Raw genomic sequence first — 17,756 nt, 5'->3', positions numbered from 1 at the left:
ATAAGTTCACTTTCTGTTATCTCTTATACAGCGTTGTTGCACCTGTGTTACCATTCACTTCAACGGATCCCTTTTGTGCTGTATGCACCAGTATATGCATGGACGCACACACATATAAAAAAATATTACCAGGGTGGATCCAGAAAAAAAGAAAAACATTATTACCGACGACGGTCGACATATCGCAGCATTTTTAGATGGTAAGCTGTTATAGGCTCATTGTTAGAGAACGGCCTGCCTAATGACGTTGATGTCATTATGTGCCCATGGAATTTCGTCAAAATGTAAAAAACGTCTTATTATTGTGACTGTGTATTTTTATTCTTGCTACTCCTTATGTAACACTCATTTATCGGGGCCTTTAAGGTAACAAATGGAAATGAAATGAAATTCCAATATCCATTTTGGTTGGCTATGTCGGTTTGCCACCGCTGGTGTCCGCTGTGTATACCTGAACATCGCCCCCGAGTGCTCCGTGGTCGCTGCGCATGCGTTAGCTGAGAGAAGGTGAGAAAGGAGGACATATTAACTTTACCAAATGTGACGTCACATTGTTGTTTGTTTTTGCTTTTTTGAAATAACTACTCTCGAACTCAGACGCATAACTTGCGTCTCGTTCGCGCGCGTACGTATGGCTGTGGTCCGCTTTTAGTTTTTGGCGAATGCTTAGAAGCTTCAAGTTGCGGACACTGCGGTGGGCCAGGGCTTGATGACATTTGTTGCCCAGCTGCTGGTGCTACCGCGACGTACTTGGAGCAACGGTAAGTGTTGTGCGATTACCCGTTCTCTTGCTGACACGTAAAAAACCGGTTGCGCTGTCGAGCTGTGGTCGATGTGATCTCGAAATTCGAAGGAACACGAAACGGTTGTCGCAGGTCCCGCAGTGATCGCAGTATAATTTATTCGTTCGTGCCTTCAACACTGCAGTTCCTACGCGTTGCACCGATGTAAAAAAATTAACAAAAAAAAAACAGCGACATCTTCCGCGCGCCAGAAATGCATGTACTCAACTAGCGTGGATGTCGTCCTGTGATGTTTATCGTGTTCTTAAGTCTATTTTTCTCCATGTCTATAGGATGACTACGCTATGCCCTTCGTATTTACCCATGCAGCGCATTGCTGCATTTAATTACCTTTTCTCACTGCTGACCGCGGTATGGGCGTCAGAGGCTTTCATTCGTTGCAGTGAGATAACGAAAGCGTATTTCCTTCACTTGAAGCTTCTTAGTAGCTCCTTTGCGAGCCGTGGAGTTAAATCATACAATGCGTACGTTGTGAGCGAGCTGGTAAACGAAATCACTTTACTGCTGCTGCTACTATCACTTTTACGGGAACTTTCAAAATTAAACATATATATATTAGTATGAATCGGCTCACCCAGCTTTATATGCACGTCCGTTGCTTTCGTTCATAGATCATGTGCGTAGCTTTGCAACCGTGACCGATATTGTAAAAACAGCAAGACAGATGACACAAGTAATGTGTCTGCTTTAATTGTTGTATGTGCTGTTTTTAGAATAACAACCAACTCCGCGCAGTCGTGCTATTTACAGCTAAAACGTGTTTTTTCTTGTTGCATGAGGAGCATTTGCTTCTCATTGTGGCAGTAACGTTGTGCATTGTCCTCGGCCCAGATCGCTGACTGTGTGCAAACTTGTCTAATTTGTTTCACTTTGCTGCTGTCTTTACAGCTTCTGCTTATTTCCTCTGCCTGCACCTTATATTTGTTGTGTTTATCGAGACCTGGCCTGTCTCTGCCTCGTTGAAGACAAATGGACACAAGTACTGGTTGCTGTTGGTTTGTTTGGTTTGCTCAGTCTGAGCGTGGTATGTATATCCATTTGCTAAAAGGGTATGCAGCTGCGTCTAATGCAGGTACTGCTCATCTAAAGGTAGATTTAATAAATAGTGGTTTGAGTGAGAATTAGTTGGTTTGAGTGATGTATGACACCAGAGAGTTATTTTTCTAGAAAGGTGACAAAGCTGGTCCACAAATTTAAGATATGGAGATGCTTAACCATTTAAGTGTTCTAAGCAATGCCATGAAGTATTACACACATTTCAAATTTTATTTGCAAAAGACATAGTAGAAGAAGAATCCAGAGGATTTCCTGCCAGATGTCTTGAGACAATAAATTGTAGAGAAAGCATTATAGTGTGAGCTGCCAGTGATTGTCGTCAGCTCTAACCCGTTTTTCTATATATATCACTGTTGCTTCATTGTCTGTTACCATCACATGCTTGTTATAAACAAAAAATCGAGCTGCATGATTCCCCTGATTTTTCTCGCTCATAAGATACAAATGTTTTGATTTCGTCTGCCTTGGGGCCTCATGGTAGAAAACGAGTGTTTATTAGCCAGTTGTCAGCTTCTAAGATCATGTGCTTTGTAATGTGGGTGTTTTAAAGGATACTACACGTCTGCCATCATAACTGTGAGTGCTGCTGCCTAGCACTCCCATGGCTATGCTTAGTACATATGCGCAGCTATCCAAGAAAATTGACATTGGGACAACTGCCGTTGAAGCTCACTTGGTAGAGCATTGCAAGCACAAGGCAGAAAACGTGGGTTCAGCTTCGTTGTCTCTTATGCAAAGCATTATCATGAGCTGTCTCCTGGCTTCTTCGTACATCCAGTCAGATAGGCTCAATAATAGTTAGTAATGTGCCTGATGGTGAGTCGTTAATCTGGGTCTTTAGTGCAGCAGCCCAATTCTTTACCCATTAGGCTAAAAATGCATGCATAGCGCGCCAGATTAATCTCATTGGTTCTCTCGTAGCAGCTAATTTTTTCAGATGTTATGTGACACAGAGTTTGGGATTCACCCGTTTCAGCTCAGATGCAACAAAGCAGGTGTTGCGTCTATTTCGGTGAGAAGTGTGTGCAGTTGTTTATGTTTCTCTTGTTGACGTAGTGCGCTTTGTATTTCATGTGGTGTTAGGCATTACCGCAATTGCAGCTTCAATGCTGTGCCCATAAAAGCAGTTGTAGGTAGGTGCTCAGGAGAAACGGGAAGCTCATTCTTCCTCATTCTCTCTTGCATACAGCAGGTAGTGTGTCCAGTTTAGTGCCATGCACCTGTGTGGGGCATTTCCTTGTTCTTATTCTGCTGATGTGTTGTACACAGGGGGAAAGTCAATCCTCTACATCATGGTTGTCAGTGCTGCTGAATACAGTGCAGTCTCAGTCTCGCTGCCTTGCAATGTCATAAGAGGTGACATCTGGGGGTAAAGTAGCATTTTGCTGTACCTTGTTATCGGGCATAGCCAAGGTTGTGGTTGCGCAACCCAAGGATCCTGGAACTTTCTGTGGGACCAATGGCACCGATGTTGAAAAGTGGGTGGCTATGTACGAATGTGTGAGTGGAATCAACAGATGGGACCCCACGCGTGTGCTAGTTAACCTGTTGTTCTCCCTAAGAGGCACGGCAAATGTGTGGTATGAAAACCACGAAAAGGAGCTAACCAGCTGGGACCAATGCAAAGAGAAGTTGACAGATTTGTTTGGGAAACCAGCCGGCTGTAAAATTGACGCAAAACAGGAACAGGCCTCCTGTGCCCAATCCCCCACGGAGTCCTATCTCTTGTACATCCAAGACATGCTGGCACTTTGTCGTAAAGCAAACCCGATCACGACATGACAGAAGCTGAGAAGGTCGGGCATGTGCTTAAGCATTGCCGACGATGCCTTTAATCTGCTCATGTGCAAAAGCTGCTCTACAGTTGATGTTATCTTTAAAGAGTGCCGACAATTCCAGCACGGCAAAAGCCGATGCGTCTTGCAACCATTCGCCAGACTTCCCACTACTGCTGCAACGCCAACGTGTGAAGATCAACCCACACAGCAGCATGCGTCGCCATCGGAGGATGTGGTGCGAATCGTTGACGTGAACTGGATGCGATGGCGCCTGCATTTCTCTGATGCTACAACATTTTGAGTCCCCTTCTTACAAGCCATCATTCACCAGGAACTTGAAAACATTGGCTTACGTTCTGTCTGTGCTGTTGCCAATCCCAGAGCTAACAAACGCCCTTCTACTATTTTTGCTCCACCCCAACGCTTCTCTCCGCATTATCGCAACCCAACTGAGTAGAGAACTGTGGACGACCAGCCGATATGTTTCACCTGCTGCCGCATTGGTCATATCGCCTGATACTGTCACAACTCGTGGCCCTTAACACTTCACATGCCAACCAACCTGAGCCGTTTTGATGAAAATGCCCGCAATGTTTAGCCCACCGCCGAATCTAACAGTGCCAACTCTGCTAGGAACATGTGGTACAGTCGCTCACCATCGCCGCACGGGCACCAGTCTCGTTCACCGCAAACTAGTCGCCCATCTTCGCGTTCGCCACAGCCACGTCGCCTTTCGTCCCCTGTGGTGTTTGGCCACACCCGTTCGTAAAACTAAGAAATGCAGCCCTCGTAGGTGGTGCTGCATTGCCTAATGCTGCAGCAAATCCTCTGTCTATGCACACAAGAAGTGTAATTGGCGTTAAAATAGAGAGCATAGCTGTCCAAGCACTCATCGACAGTGGAGCCCACATACCTGTGATGAGTGCTAGCCTGCGTAGTCGTTTAAAGAAGGTCCTCACCCCAGCAGCTGCCCGAGTGCTTCATATGGCTGACGTTGGAATGCTGGTTCTTGGAATGTGTACTGCAAGTATAGCTGGCCGCCCTACTTCTGTTCTCTTTACTGTGAGCAACATCTTCCCTCACAACGTTATCCTAGGATTTGACTTTTTATCCACTCATTCTGCTCTCCTTGACTGCACGGCCGGTGTTCTTCAGTTAGAACTGCTTCAACTCGCCGATGCTACGAGCACCGCCCCACTGTACTTGTGCTCGCTTCGTGATGTGCGTCTGTCACCCGAAGCAGTTACTTACGTCACTTTGGCTGCCCAGCCACAGGTTCCTGATGGTGAATATGTGCTTCGCCCCATCATCAATGTGCTTTGAAGCGGTCACGGTTACTAATAATGACATTGTTTTACCTCTTCTGAATTTCAGCCTGTGCCCTCAAGTGATTCCGGCTAGGATGTTCTTGGACAGCGTTTCTAGTGGTTCTGAATTTGATATTGAGAGTCTGAATTCTGAGAGTGGTTTATTAGTGCCAATCGCAGCACCCAGCTCTGGTTCCTTAACGGACGACTTTGCGAAAATGACTGCACTTAACCTTACCTCTGCACAGACCAGGGACATACGTCTCCTGCTTGAATCGTACAGTGGAATCTTTGATTTTGGCAACAGGCCTTTAGGCTGAACATCTGTTGTTCACTACCATATAAATACTAGAGACACAAATCCTATTTGTCAGCGTCCCTATCGTGCATCGCATGCTGAACGTCGAGTCATCCAATCAGAGGTGGGCAAAACGCTCCGCAAAGGGGTCATCGAGCCATCAGCCAGCCCTACGCCTGTCGTCCGTGTGAAAAAAGAAAGATGGTGCGTGGCATATTTTCGTCGATTATTGCCACTTAAATGAGATCACGCGAAAAGACGTCTACCCACTACCATGCATCGATGACGCCTTGGACTGCTTGCACAGAGCTAAATACTTATCGTCCATCGATCTTCGATCCAGCTACTGGCAGATTTCGGTTGATGAAATGGTTGGAGGAGACAGCCTTCATCACACTGGATGGCTTATATCAATTCAAAGTCATGCCCTTTTGCCTATGCAATGCTCCTGCGACATTTGAACTTGTGATGGACTCTCTTCTGCGATGCTACAAATAGACTACCTGTCTTTGTTACCTTGACGAAGCTGTTTTTTCTCCCATGTTGGGCAGCTGCCTTACCCGACTCACTGCCATTATTGCGGTCTTCTGAAAAGCTGGCCTCCAACTCCACGAAGTGTCAATTTGGGCGCCGTCAGATTACCGTGTTGGGGCACCACATTGACGCATCCGGTGTCCAACCAGATTCGGAAAAAGTTCGTGCCATACGCAGTTTCCCTGTGCCACATTCTGCTTCTGACGTGCGCTGCTTCTTCGCCCTGTGTTCTTACTTTCATCGTTTGATCAAAAACCTTGCCAACATTGCTCGGCCTTTGACAGATCAAAAAGAAGAACACGCCATTCTCATGGGGCCCGGAGCAGGCTCATGCGTTTGCCGCTCTCATCAGGTTTCTGACCACACTTCCCATACTTGCCCACTTTGATCCATCTGCACCGACCGAAGTCCACACTGGCGCTGTTCTCTATCAACAACACAATGGTACGGAGTGCGTGATAGCTTATGCCAGCCGCCTGCTGTCACCTGCCGAGAGAAATTACCCCATCACCGAGTGGGAGTGCTTCGCTTTAGTTTGGGCTGTCGTCAAGTTCCGGCCATATCTGTACGGCCGTACATTTTCGGTCGGTACAGACCACCACGCACTCTGCCAGCTGTCTTCCCTTTGGGACCCGACAGGACGGCTTGGTGGCTGGGCTTTGTGGCTCCAGGAATTTTCATTTATTGTCAATTACAAGACTGGATGCCTCCACAAAGACACTAACTGCCTCTCGTCACCCCGTGGATCCACTTGATCCTTCTGTGCATGATCCGGTGACCTGCGTGATGGCTTTCACTGACATGACTGACATGCGCACCGAACAACAACGCAACGAGTCCTTACTGTCCATCATTGCCGGAGTGCAATCACTCCGACAGCACTGACGGCACATGCCGCATGTTCTTGCCGTGCAACGGCATCCTCTACTACCGCAATATGAATGCTGATGGCCCTGAGTTGCTCCTTCGCCGTCCTCATCATCTGCAATCTGTTGCTCTTGAACAACTTCACGATGCACCGACGGTGGGACACCTTGAAGTTTTGCATACATACGATCATGTACAACGCCGGTTCTTCTGGCCAGGTCTCTACTGCTTTGTGCACTGTTATGTCGCAACTTGTGAATTGTGTCAGTGCTGGAAGAAACCTCCCCTACCACCTGTCGGATTACTCCATCCAGTTGAACTTCCCTGTGAACCGTTCTCTCGCTTAGGCCTTGACTTACCTGGCACTTTCCCCACGACGACTAGAGCTAACAAGTCGATTGCCATCGCTACTGATTACATGACACGCTATGCGATAACAAAGGCATTGCTGACTAGTTGTGCAACAGACGTCGTCGATATTCTCCTCCACGACGTCATTCTCCACCATGGTGCACCTCGACAGTTATTACAGACCGCAGCTGCTCATTCTTGTCTCTAGTTGTCGACGACCTCGTTCGCTCTTGTGCCACTGACCATAAGCTGTCCACCGCCTACCACCCACAAAGAAACGGTCTTATGGAATGTCTCAACCGAACAATCACAGAGATGCTGTCGATGTAGGTCTCCAACGATCACCGCGACTGGCACACCACGCTGGCCTACGTGCCGTTTGTGTATAACTTGTCCCGAAGTGACACTGCAGGATATTGACCCTTTTATCTTTTGTATGGTTGCAACCCCACTTTGGCCTTTGACATCATAATTCCTTCTGTGCCACGTGTTGCAACTGACCATGCTCATGAAGTCATCGATCGCGCTCACAGGGCACGTCAAGTCGCCCGATCTCGTTTATTAGCCCCGCAGCATATACCAAAAGAGTTATGACTGATGCCATCGCGATGTTAAGTTCACACCAGGTGCTTGGATGCTCCTTTGGTCACCATGTTGTCGGGTTGGCCTCTCCCAGAAGCGTCACTCTCATTACACAGGGCCTTATGAAGTCCTAAGTCAAGTTAACGACGTAAATTATGAGATTTCGCCACTTCAGTTTGATGCATCCTCAAGTCTGACGCCTGTTGACGTCGTGCATGTTTCGCAGCTGAAGCCATACTTCGCTCGCGATTCTTTGCCTATCATGAGCCGAGACGGCGCTTCGCCACCCGGGGGTCCTGTTACGGAAGGATGAAAAAAAGAGAGGAAGAAGACCGCAGCACGCTGGCTGCTGCGTGCTATTGGTGGTCAGCCATCTTAACTACTCTGCCTCATCTTGTATATTGACACCTGTACTTTATCTTTATTGGGCGACCACTTCTCGCCCAAATGTTATCGCACAGCACAGGACGTGCCTGCATGTAAAAGAAGTTTCTGGAATGTTATCGATGGTTCCGTCCACTGTCTTTCACCGCAACTTGTGTTACCTGATTGCATGTGTGCGCGACGCGAATATTGTGGAACATTGTGGAAGGCACACAGGTCCCAGTGACTCCTCTGGAACATTCGACGACAGATGTATAAAAGCCGACGCGCTTGACCCGCTCATCAGAATTTCGACGACCCCCGATCGTGTTCGCCGCTACCATCCTTCTTTGAGTGTAGACTCTTTTGAGGGCACAAGTTCGCCCAATAAAACGCTCGTTTCGTTAATCATAGTTTTGCTGCCTTCTCAACCGTCACTATCACGTGACAATATATATTGTAAATACAGTCTTTCTATACTCCCAACATCCCCGTAACAGTATGCTTTGCCTCTGGCATGTTCATGATCTCCGATGGTATATAAAACTGTGATGCAGACTAAGCTTCACAAAGAATTATGTTCCGTCTCTCCTTACAGGCTGCTGTATTTCAGCTAAATCTGCTTTTCCTGTGTCCAGTGGTCTCGTCGCTCAATTAGTGCTTGCCTATTTCTGCTACACTGCAACCTCTCTTCTCCTCTCTCCTCTTGTCCTCCTGTCCTTTTACACTCCTGCAAACTTTTAGATTTCAATACTCGAATGATTAATACAAAGATTGATGCTACCATATTATATGTGACGGCTGTCATGACGGCAATAATTTAGGTGGACCTGAAACTAAATGAAAAAAAAACAAAAACAAAACAGGCATGTGTGAGTAGGAATAACTTCCTTGTGACAAAACTGGCTCCATGCTAAACTTTGCCTCAAGGAAATTGGTCTTAAAAGTCTCAAACCCATTTGCGCATACTGCATAAGCCAAGTTTTCCACTCGTCAAAACAGCAGCCGCCACAAAGTGTTAGGAAAGAGGCAAAGAAACCATGCCTTTGCATTCGTACTCTCCTCACAAAGCTTGTGTCATATATGCAATCACTCACTATACACAAACACATTGGTCAACACTGCAATGTTTGGAAGAACACGAACCAACACTATGTAGCCATTTACCTGCAGTATGCCTCCTGTAACATGAATCCCCAGGCACTGTGCTTGGAATCTACATAATTTTTTTTTAATTTCTCAGGCATTTGGTGGTAGAGGCCAATGCATTAGACAGAAATCCTGCTACACTGCAGCAATGTTCAGAATGTAGTATGAGGTACTCTGTCTGGCTGAAGTTGAAGATAGAAATTATATTAGTCATTAAACTATAGTAGCCAGTATTGAAACTACACATGCACTCAAGGCTGAGCCACATCATGAGAACATGGAAGAGCAGACACACACTTGAGCTGCATTGTGTAGCTGTACCAACAAGCCCAGCTGTACCAATAAGCCCAGCTGTACACTGAAGTAAGGCATGTTTTGGGCTAGTCAGCTCGTAGCTTGAGCAAAATTTTAAACTCTGCGAGAAAGACAGGACATGAACAAAAACATAGATGCATGCACAAAGTGTAGACTTCCGACTGGCTTTGTTTGATGAAGGCAGAGAGTTTATAAGGTTCTTCAAAATGGTAAAACAAAGAACATTCGCAAAGAAATTGTGCACGAGGCAGTGACAAAAATAGCAAGGCCACCTGTGCATTAAGAGCGCAGTAGAGTCCCAATGTGCCCATCTAAGAATTCTATTTCTTTCCTTGATAGGGATCAAGAAGGTGAGCTAACTTGTCACACTTTTAGCGATGTGGAATGCCTTGATGACTTCTCTTTCTGTTCTTGAGTTTGCCTTCGAAAGGAATTTATTCTGTTCCTCATAAGGCAGGCAGCTTTTGCTGTCGCAGCTCCTGCACTGCAAGAGGAGATTCTCAAGGAAAGAATTAAAGTCTTAGATGGGCACATTAAGACTCTCCTGCACTCTTAATGCATACATGGCCTTGATATTTTTCGTCAATACCTCGTGGACAAATAATTTGCAATTGCTCCTTGTTTTGCTATATTAAAGTACCTTATATATTCTTTGCGTTAAGCAAATAAAACCAGTTGGAAGCCTGTGCTTTGTGTGTGACTATGTTTCAGTTCACGTCCTGTCTTCCTCGCGCAGGTTAAAATTTTGCCTAAACAGTTGTATAACTTGTGTATACGATGAATAATTAATATTATGATGACTGCAGCACAGCAATGGTCTAGTGGCATAGTGTCAACATAGTATACAGATGGTACTAAGTTAAAAATTTGGAAATGCCATAAATTGTGCAATCAACCCTTATCCCTCGGTTTCCTACAGCTGCAGAGCACTTGACCACTGCAGCAGTCAGGCATGCTGTATATTGGGCAGTGCCAGGAATTGCGAGATCGAGACAGGCTGCCACTAGAAGTTCCTTGGGCCAGGTGATAACTCAAATACATCCAAATATTTCTATATTTCACTATATAAACCTTTGTAGAATGAGTAACTTTTCAAGGGTGAAGTTGTTTCACACAAAGGAAAACTATTACTAAACAGTGACCAGTTCGTTTGGTTTTGTAAGCCAGATTGCATGTATTTGACATCGCTTACTGACTCTTAATTATTCTCGCTGTCCAATACAAGCATATGCACTCACATATGTTTTCAAATAAAACTATTGTGTGGAGCTATGTTTGTGGTGGAATAAAATTGGTCCCAATACAGAGCTTTGTGGCACCCCAGATCTTACTAGTGATCGCGGAGAAGAAAGTTAATTAGTAGTTACAAATCGGTACCGGTTAGTTAAGAATTTACTAATCCAATTCGTAGTCCTGTCAATTCGAAGTTTACTGTCGTTTGGGTATTGGACCAAGCCGATGTCCCCTGGCCTGGGCGGTCCCTGTCGCTTCACCTAGTGGTGGCCTTTGAAAATAGCAGCGTGGCACCAGTGGTTGCATCAGGATCTAGGCTCATGAAGATAGACAGCAACGTGCACAGGGCAAGGAGTTCGGCGGCCTGGTACTCGTCACAGTTGTGGAGAGCACTATAGTTTTTGCGAGTCCTAGCCCTCTCTCTCTCTCTCTCTCTCTCTCTCTATACATATATATATATATATATATATATATATATATATATATATATATATATATATATATATATATATATATATATATATATATACACACACACAGTGAAGTAGACGCGCGTATGAAGCGGGCGTCTACTTCACTACGGAAATATTCACTTCACTGTGAATATTTACCCGGACCCAGAACTGCTTTTTTTCTGGTATATATATATATATATATATATATATATATATATATATATATATATATATATATATATATATATATATATAGTCATATAAGACGTGGAATCGGCGATAGGTAAAGTCAAAACAAAATACACTATACTGATGGGCGACTTCAATGCCAGGGTAGGCAAGAAGCAGGCTGGAGAAAAGCCAGTGGGGGAATATGGCAAAGGTTCTAGGAATAGTAGGGGAGAGTTATTTGTAGAGTTTGCAGAATGGAATAATTTGCGGACAATGAATACCTTCTTCCGCAAGCGGGATAACCGAAAGTGGACGTGGAGGAGCCCTAATGGCGAGACCAAAAATGAAATAGATTTCATACCCTGTGCTAACCCTGGCATCATACAAGATGTGTACGTGCTCAGCAAGGTGCGCTGCAGTGACCATAGGATGGTAAGATCTCAAATTAGCCTAGACTTGAGGAGGGAATGGAAAAAGCTGGTACATAAGAAGCCGATCAATGACTTAGCGGAAAGAGGGAAAATAGAGGAATTTCGGATCAAGCTACAGAGGAGGTATAGGGCTTTAACTCGGGAAGAGAACCTTAGTGTTGAAGCAATGAACGAAAATCTTATGGGCATCATTAAGGAGCGTGCAATAGAAGTCGGTGGTAACTTCGTTGGACAGGATACCAGTAAGCTATCGCAGGAGACGAAAGATCTAATTTTAATACCACCCCTTATACATAGCTTTCATTGATTACAAGAAAGCGTTTGATTCAGTCTAAACCTCAGCAGTCATGCAGTCATTACGAAATCAGGGTGTATACGAGCCGTCCGTAAAAAATACTGAAAGATATCTACAGCGGCTCCACAGCCAACATAGTCCTCCATAACGAAAGCAACAAATTCCCAATAAAGAAAGGCGTCAGGCAGGGACATAAGAACTCTCCAATGCTATTCATAGTGTGTTTACAGGAGGTATTCAGAGACCTGGATTGGGAAGAATTGGGGATAAGAGTTAATGGAGAATACCTTAGTTACTTGCGATTCGCTGATGTTATTGTCTTGCTTAGTAACTCGGGGGACCAATTGCAATGCATGCTCACTGACCCGGAGAGGCAAAGCAGAAAATTAATCTGCAAAAGACTAAAGTAATTTTTAACAGTCTCGGAAGAGAACAGCAGTTTACGATAGGTAGCGGGGCACTGGAAGTGGTAAGGGAATACATCTACTTAGGGCAGGCAGTGACCGCGAGTCCAGATCATGAAACTAAAATAATCAGAAGAATAAGAATGGGCTGGGGTGCGTTTGGCAGGCATTCTCAAATCATGACCAGCAGGTTGCCATTATCCCTGAAGAGAAAAGTGTATAACTGGTGTGTCTTACCAGTACTCACCTACGGGGCAGAAACCTGGAGGCTTATAAAAAGGGTTCTACTTAAACTGAGGACGACACATCGAGCTATGGAAAGAAGAATGATGGGTGTAACGTTAAGGGGATAAGATGAGAGCAGATTGGGTAAGGGAACAAACGCGAGTTAATGATATCTTACTTGAAATCAAGAAAAATCGGCATGGGCAGGGCATGTAATGAGGAGGGAAGATAACCGATGGTCATTAAGGGTTATGGACTGGATTCCAAGGGAGGGGAAGCGTAGCAGGGGGCGGCAGAAAGTTAGGTGGACGGATGAGATTAAGAAGTTTGCAGGGTCAGCATGGCCACAATTAGTGCATGACCGGGGTAGTTGTTGTCTATTCAAGCATTTTGCAAATGTGGCTCGCTCTTATGCACCCCTTCTTATGTCTTAAAAAAACAAATGAACATCCAGTATTCTTTTTTAACTTTCACTAAGCTTATCGTATAGCTCAGTGTTAACATATAGGTCAACATACAGTATTTACAGGTGAGGTTACAGAAAGCAGTAATAATTGAAAGTAAACACTGCTTGGATGGTGAAAAACATGGGAATCAGGTCATCTTATTTCCGACAATTTTTTTTGGCATAGGAGGGTAAGCAAATGGTGATGTAGCAACACTGTAAAGACTGAATAAGATGGATGTGGAATGCCTTGATGACTTCTCTTTCTGTTTTTTATTTTGCCTTCGAAAGGAATTTATTCTGTTCTAGATAAGGGAGGCAGCTTTTGCATCTGCAACAGAACATCAGTGGATGTTGTGTGAAGCACTTTTTCCATGCTTTTTTCACTACCTGAGCAAGGTAACTTTCTTGTTGCTTCATCACGCAATTTATACAATCAACTTACATTAATTCTACCCTCACGAGACTGACGGGTCGAATTAAGAAGCAAAAACCTGCTGAAGCACCGTTGATTCATTCGGCAATATGTGCTTGAGCAACACGCCTCTGAAACGGACGTGCATCAAATTTCTATTTGTCCACAGTATAAAACTAAAGTAGAAATGACTTAACTCCAAACCAAAGTAGAAACCTACGCGTACCTCATTTTTCGGAATGGCAGCTGATTTTCTAAAGCCAGCTTCGCCGTATTACAGGCATGATATGTGGTAAAGCATATGAGTGCTACCACCATGGTTTTAGTTTCGCAATCGATTGCACAGCTAGGCAATTTTCGTCTCAACGTCCTTCTAAAATAAAAAGTGTTTGTTAGAATCAGATAAGTACCACAATCGGACATTGTCAGCTACCGTTACTCCTTGAAAATCTTTTTCGGGTGGGTCAAAAATAGGCATTTCAGAGAAAAGATGGCATTTGTTTAACGCAATCACTGTCCCCTAAGCTCTACTGAGACATATGCTGCCACTAAAAGGGGTCATTATTGGGCTCTGGTCAAGTTCGCATTATCCGGCGCATGCCAGTTTTACGATTGAAATGATGAATGTTTAATCCCATAGTAATGCATGGGCGTCAGCCAGGTTCGAATTAACTGAAAAAATATAAATTAACCGGAGTCAGATTATTGGAAGTTTACTATACACCCTTTTCTGTTCTCCAAGAAGTTGCCATTTTAATATGTAGTTTTCTTCTATCAGTGGGGCAATGGTGCTAAATTTAGCATTTGTTTGAATCATCCATTGTTCCAAGGACAAGCTACAAAGTAGGGGCACACTTTGAGACTTGAAACATTTGCACATTTAAAGGCAGGACACGTTAACAGCTGTCCAATTAACGTAAGTTGGCTGTATTGTCTGCATAGCATGCGGTTGCTTTTTTGGAATGTGGTCTTTCTGTAAAACAAAGTTGCATTTGTTTCAAATAAATTGCTGAACCATTGCTTGTGTGTTTTCCTGTGCTCTCTGTGCTGATTGCGCTTTTGAAAGTGCAGTGAGCAACTGCAGACTGAAATGCACAAGGCTTCACTTTATCATGCCAGGAAGCATTTTGGCTTGACAAAGGAGCCTTAACCCCTTCCATGCACACACTTTTTTTTTCGTATAAACACATCAAATGAAAGACAGTGACCTCTTCTCCTGTATTTTAAAGCCTGGCATTGTTAAAGACAGAGTGAAGTTGTACAAATACAATTTACTGTTAAGTATTGCTGCTAAAACCTCATGCTTGTGTATAGTATATGCATGCAGTGCTGGCTATGCCGTGGTAGAGCCGTGAAACAGCTTTCACCACATTGCTTGCTATAGCATTGCTGTGTTCTGCAACCTGAGGTCAAAACTATAGATCTCTAGAAGTTCAGCAGCACAATTGACAGCTATTTCCGTATGTTCGATGCACTCCTGGCCAGGGACTTTTCGTCCTGTAGGCAAAATAGATGGCTGCCTCAGACGCTGTTTTGGAAAAAGCGCAACATACCTCTAAAGCTTGCTCACAATGCTTCACCAGCAGATTTTGCCAGCGAGAGTGGAGGGGGGCACAATAATTTGACTTTACATGGTGCGGCACAATACCTTAAAATGCTGCTGCTTCTGGCTTCCATTTACTATGACCTGCTGGTGCACCTCAACGTGGAGCAACCCCATTTCACTAAAATTCCGAATTCTACCAACATGGTGTGGTGTGGCTATCTATGATCACTGTATAAAACCGGGGCAAACAGCATGTCTAAAAAGTACAAAAGCTGGTATAACTGTAGTGAATGACCTGCAGTCATCCGAAATGCGCAAAATCGCAAGAATTGGTCAAACTCAAACACTGCAGAGTTTAAGTAGTCCTGGCACAATTTTTTTCTTATGCGTGTGTAGCTGTCATTCAGTTAACTACACTACAAAACTTCAAATTCCTTCCATGCGCAACAAATATATCCTTAACGCCAACATTTAAACATGTGCCAAAGGCAGTGTGGCCCCGTAATCTGGTAAAGACATTGCATGGTAGGTCACAAACAAATGATGCATGCTGCAGTTGTTCATCAGTAAGCGATGCCATTATTAGGTCATTGAAAAATGAGCATGTTAGGACCACTATGCAGCACAACATTGGTCTTTCTGTCTTGGTGCACACTGTGTAGTGGGTGCATGTTAAAAACCTCAGGCGATTAAAGTTAAGCCGGAGTTCGCAACTACGGCATGCCTCGTAATCGTATCGTGGTTGTGACTTATAGAACACTAGAATTAAATTAATTTAAATTTAGATGTTTGAGAAGAGTCGTAAGAAAATTTATTTAGTGAAGCAAGTCTTAGCACACAAAGAATCGCTCAAAGCACATGCAGCTTTCAGTGGCATGGTGTGGTCATAAAAGCTGCCATTTGGAACCAGATTAATATAAAAAAACTCAGTCCAAAAGTTAAATGTCAGTGCTCCTTTACATGTAAGCATGAGGGACACATCTTTAAAGACATCATCTAAATCCTGTGGAAGTATTTATTGGTGAATATCAAATGGCCCTACATCTAAGGAAGTTATAGAGTGTTATCGTAACGGGAAGCCACAAGATTTTTTTGTGCACTCTTCCTATAGAGACAATATGGGGCAGCGACAAAATAGTTGGGTCTAGTAAAGAATTCATTCAAGATCCTTGCCAATTTGGCAGGTTCACTATGACTAGAGATAATGAAGGCCAAGCACGTTGAAATGCATGCCCAAACCTCATCAGCATTGCATCACTTATTTCAAATAACTTTCATTTTGTCATTTTGCCAGATTAAAAGTTCTAAAAAAAACCTGCTTGGCTGGTTTCAAGAACTTTTCTAGAACAGTTTGGTTCTATTCGAATGCAGCATTGTCAGTCTTTAGTGAACTAGACGCATCTTTACTGATATGCAATTAGGTAGGTCAAAGCAGATGCTGTCAAAGTGCATGTGCAAGAGTGTTTGGAGTGGGCATTCCTGGGTTATGTTGCCAAGAAGGGAGTTTTGAGCTTAATGCACACAGCAGCTATAGCATATGAAAACCAGCACTTTACTCATTTTTTAGGTACCGCAGGGCTTGCGCTAATGCTGGTCATAGCCTATTATAATTTCTGCCATATATTGCCCTTGTCATGACAAGTTATTTTTATTTTCTAACAATATATTCCCTCTGTGTACAATCAGCATCTCTGCCAAGGACAACAGAAACAGTATGATTGGAAACTGCAGAATTCTCCCTCTGCAGAGGTGGCTGGCTGATTGCCGTATTAGATGCTTTGTGAGCTGGCATTGATGTGTAAATCTCAACTCATCTGCAAGCATACAAAATAGGCTTTGGGATACTTTTACCACAAGAAGAGAGACTAAAATGACTGTTGCCTATGACATATGGCACATACCCATGACGACGGATCAGCTAGGATTCCCCATGAATACAACGTCAAATAGCTTTATATTCCCACTAACTTGATAGTACATAACACTGATATGTAACAAAAACAAACAACAAAGTAACTGAAAAACGAACAGGTCTACTACGATTGAGCCACAAGGGGAAAGATGGAAACATTTGTGTTAATTGTATGAAAAATATGTGCCTAAGATGTCATCTTCCCAGCAGCAACAATATGATCATGCACAAACTAGCATTGCTCTTCAGGCACACCCCAGGCTGCTCACACCATTTTCTACAAGATTTGAAGCCCAACAGGCAAAAGGGGTGAATCCCTTCAGCATGAAAGAAGAAAGTTATTCTATTCCATATCCTCACATGAAACACAGCAATATTGCTACAAGCCATTTTCACACATTGAAGGCATCAGCTATGTGATGAAGACAATTGAAGAAGCACTCATGTTCTTATTTCCATTGCAATACAAACCTACACTTGGTCATATGAAGGTGCATGTGCCAAATTCAACTGTGTACTGTTATGAGGCACATGGAACAGACATTCTAAGGAAGTGAAATATTTGTAATGCAGTTACTTAATTTGTCCAGTCAGAAGAACAATGTGCTAAATACAAAAAAAACCTACAGGCCCACTATGCAATGCTTTTGCCAAACTATCCAAAACTTCAATGTGTGCAAGTTCACAATGACCAGGAAAAGAAGTCAACAAATTTCTTGAAGATGGAATGAAAATGGAATGTTGCGACAATTGAGAAAAGAGTTCTTTGCTTTCTTTTGGCACAGGGATAGACAGCCGGTGGGCACAATTTTAACTTGGAA

General features: G+C 43.8%; 1 long non-coding RNA gene across 1 annotated transcript; it reads left to right on the top strand.

Annotated features, from left to right (window-relative positions):
- The first annotated feature begins 669 nt into the window (after window positions 1-669).
- On the top strand, window positions 670-10,427 carry LOC139057038 (uncharacterized). Its single transcript, XR_011512539.1, has 3 exons — window positions 670-761; window positions 1,692-1,827; window positions 10,323-10,427. It is a non-coding gene; the product is annotated as an uncharacterized lncRNA (long non-coding RNA).
- The last annotated feature ends 7,329 nt before the right edge of the window (window positions 10,428-17,756 follow it).

The sequence above is a fragment of the Dermacentor albipictus genome, chromosome 3, assembly GCF_038994185.2.
Source record: "Dermacentor albipictus isolate Rhodes 1998 colony chromosome 3, USDA_Dalb.pri_finalv2, whole genome shotgun sequence".
In the NCBI taxonomy this organism is placed as follows: Eukaryota; Metazoa; Arthropoda; class Arachnida; order Ixodida; family Ixodidae; genus Dermacentor; species Dermacentor albipictus.
The sequence above is the reverse complement of the archived record's forward strand: the minus strand, read 5'-3'. Positions and strand labels throughout refer to the sequence as shown.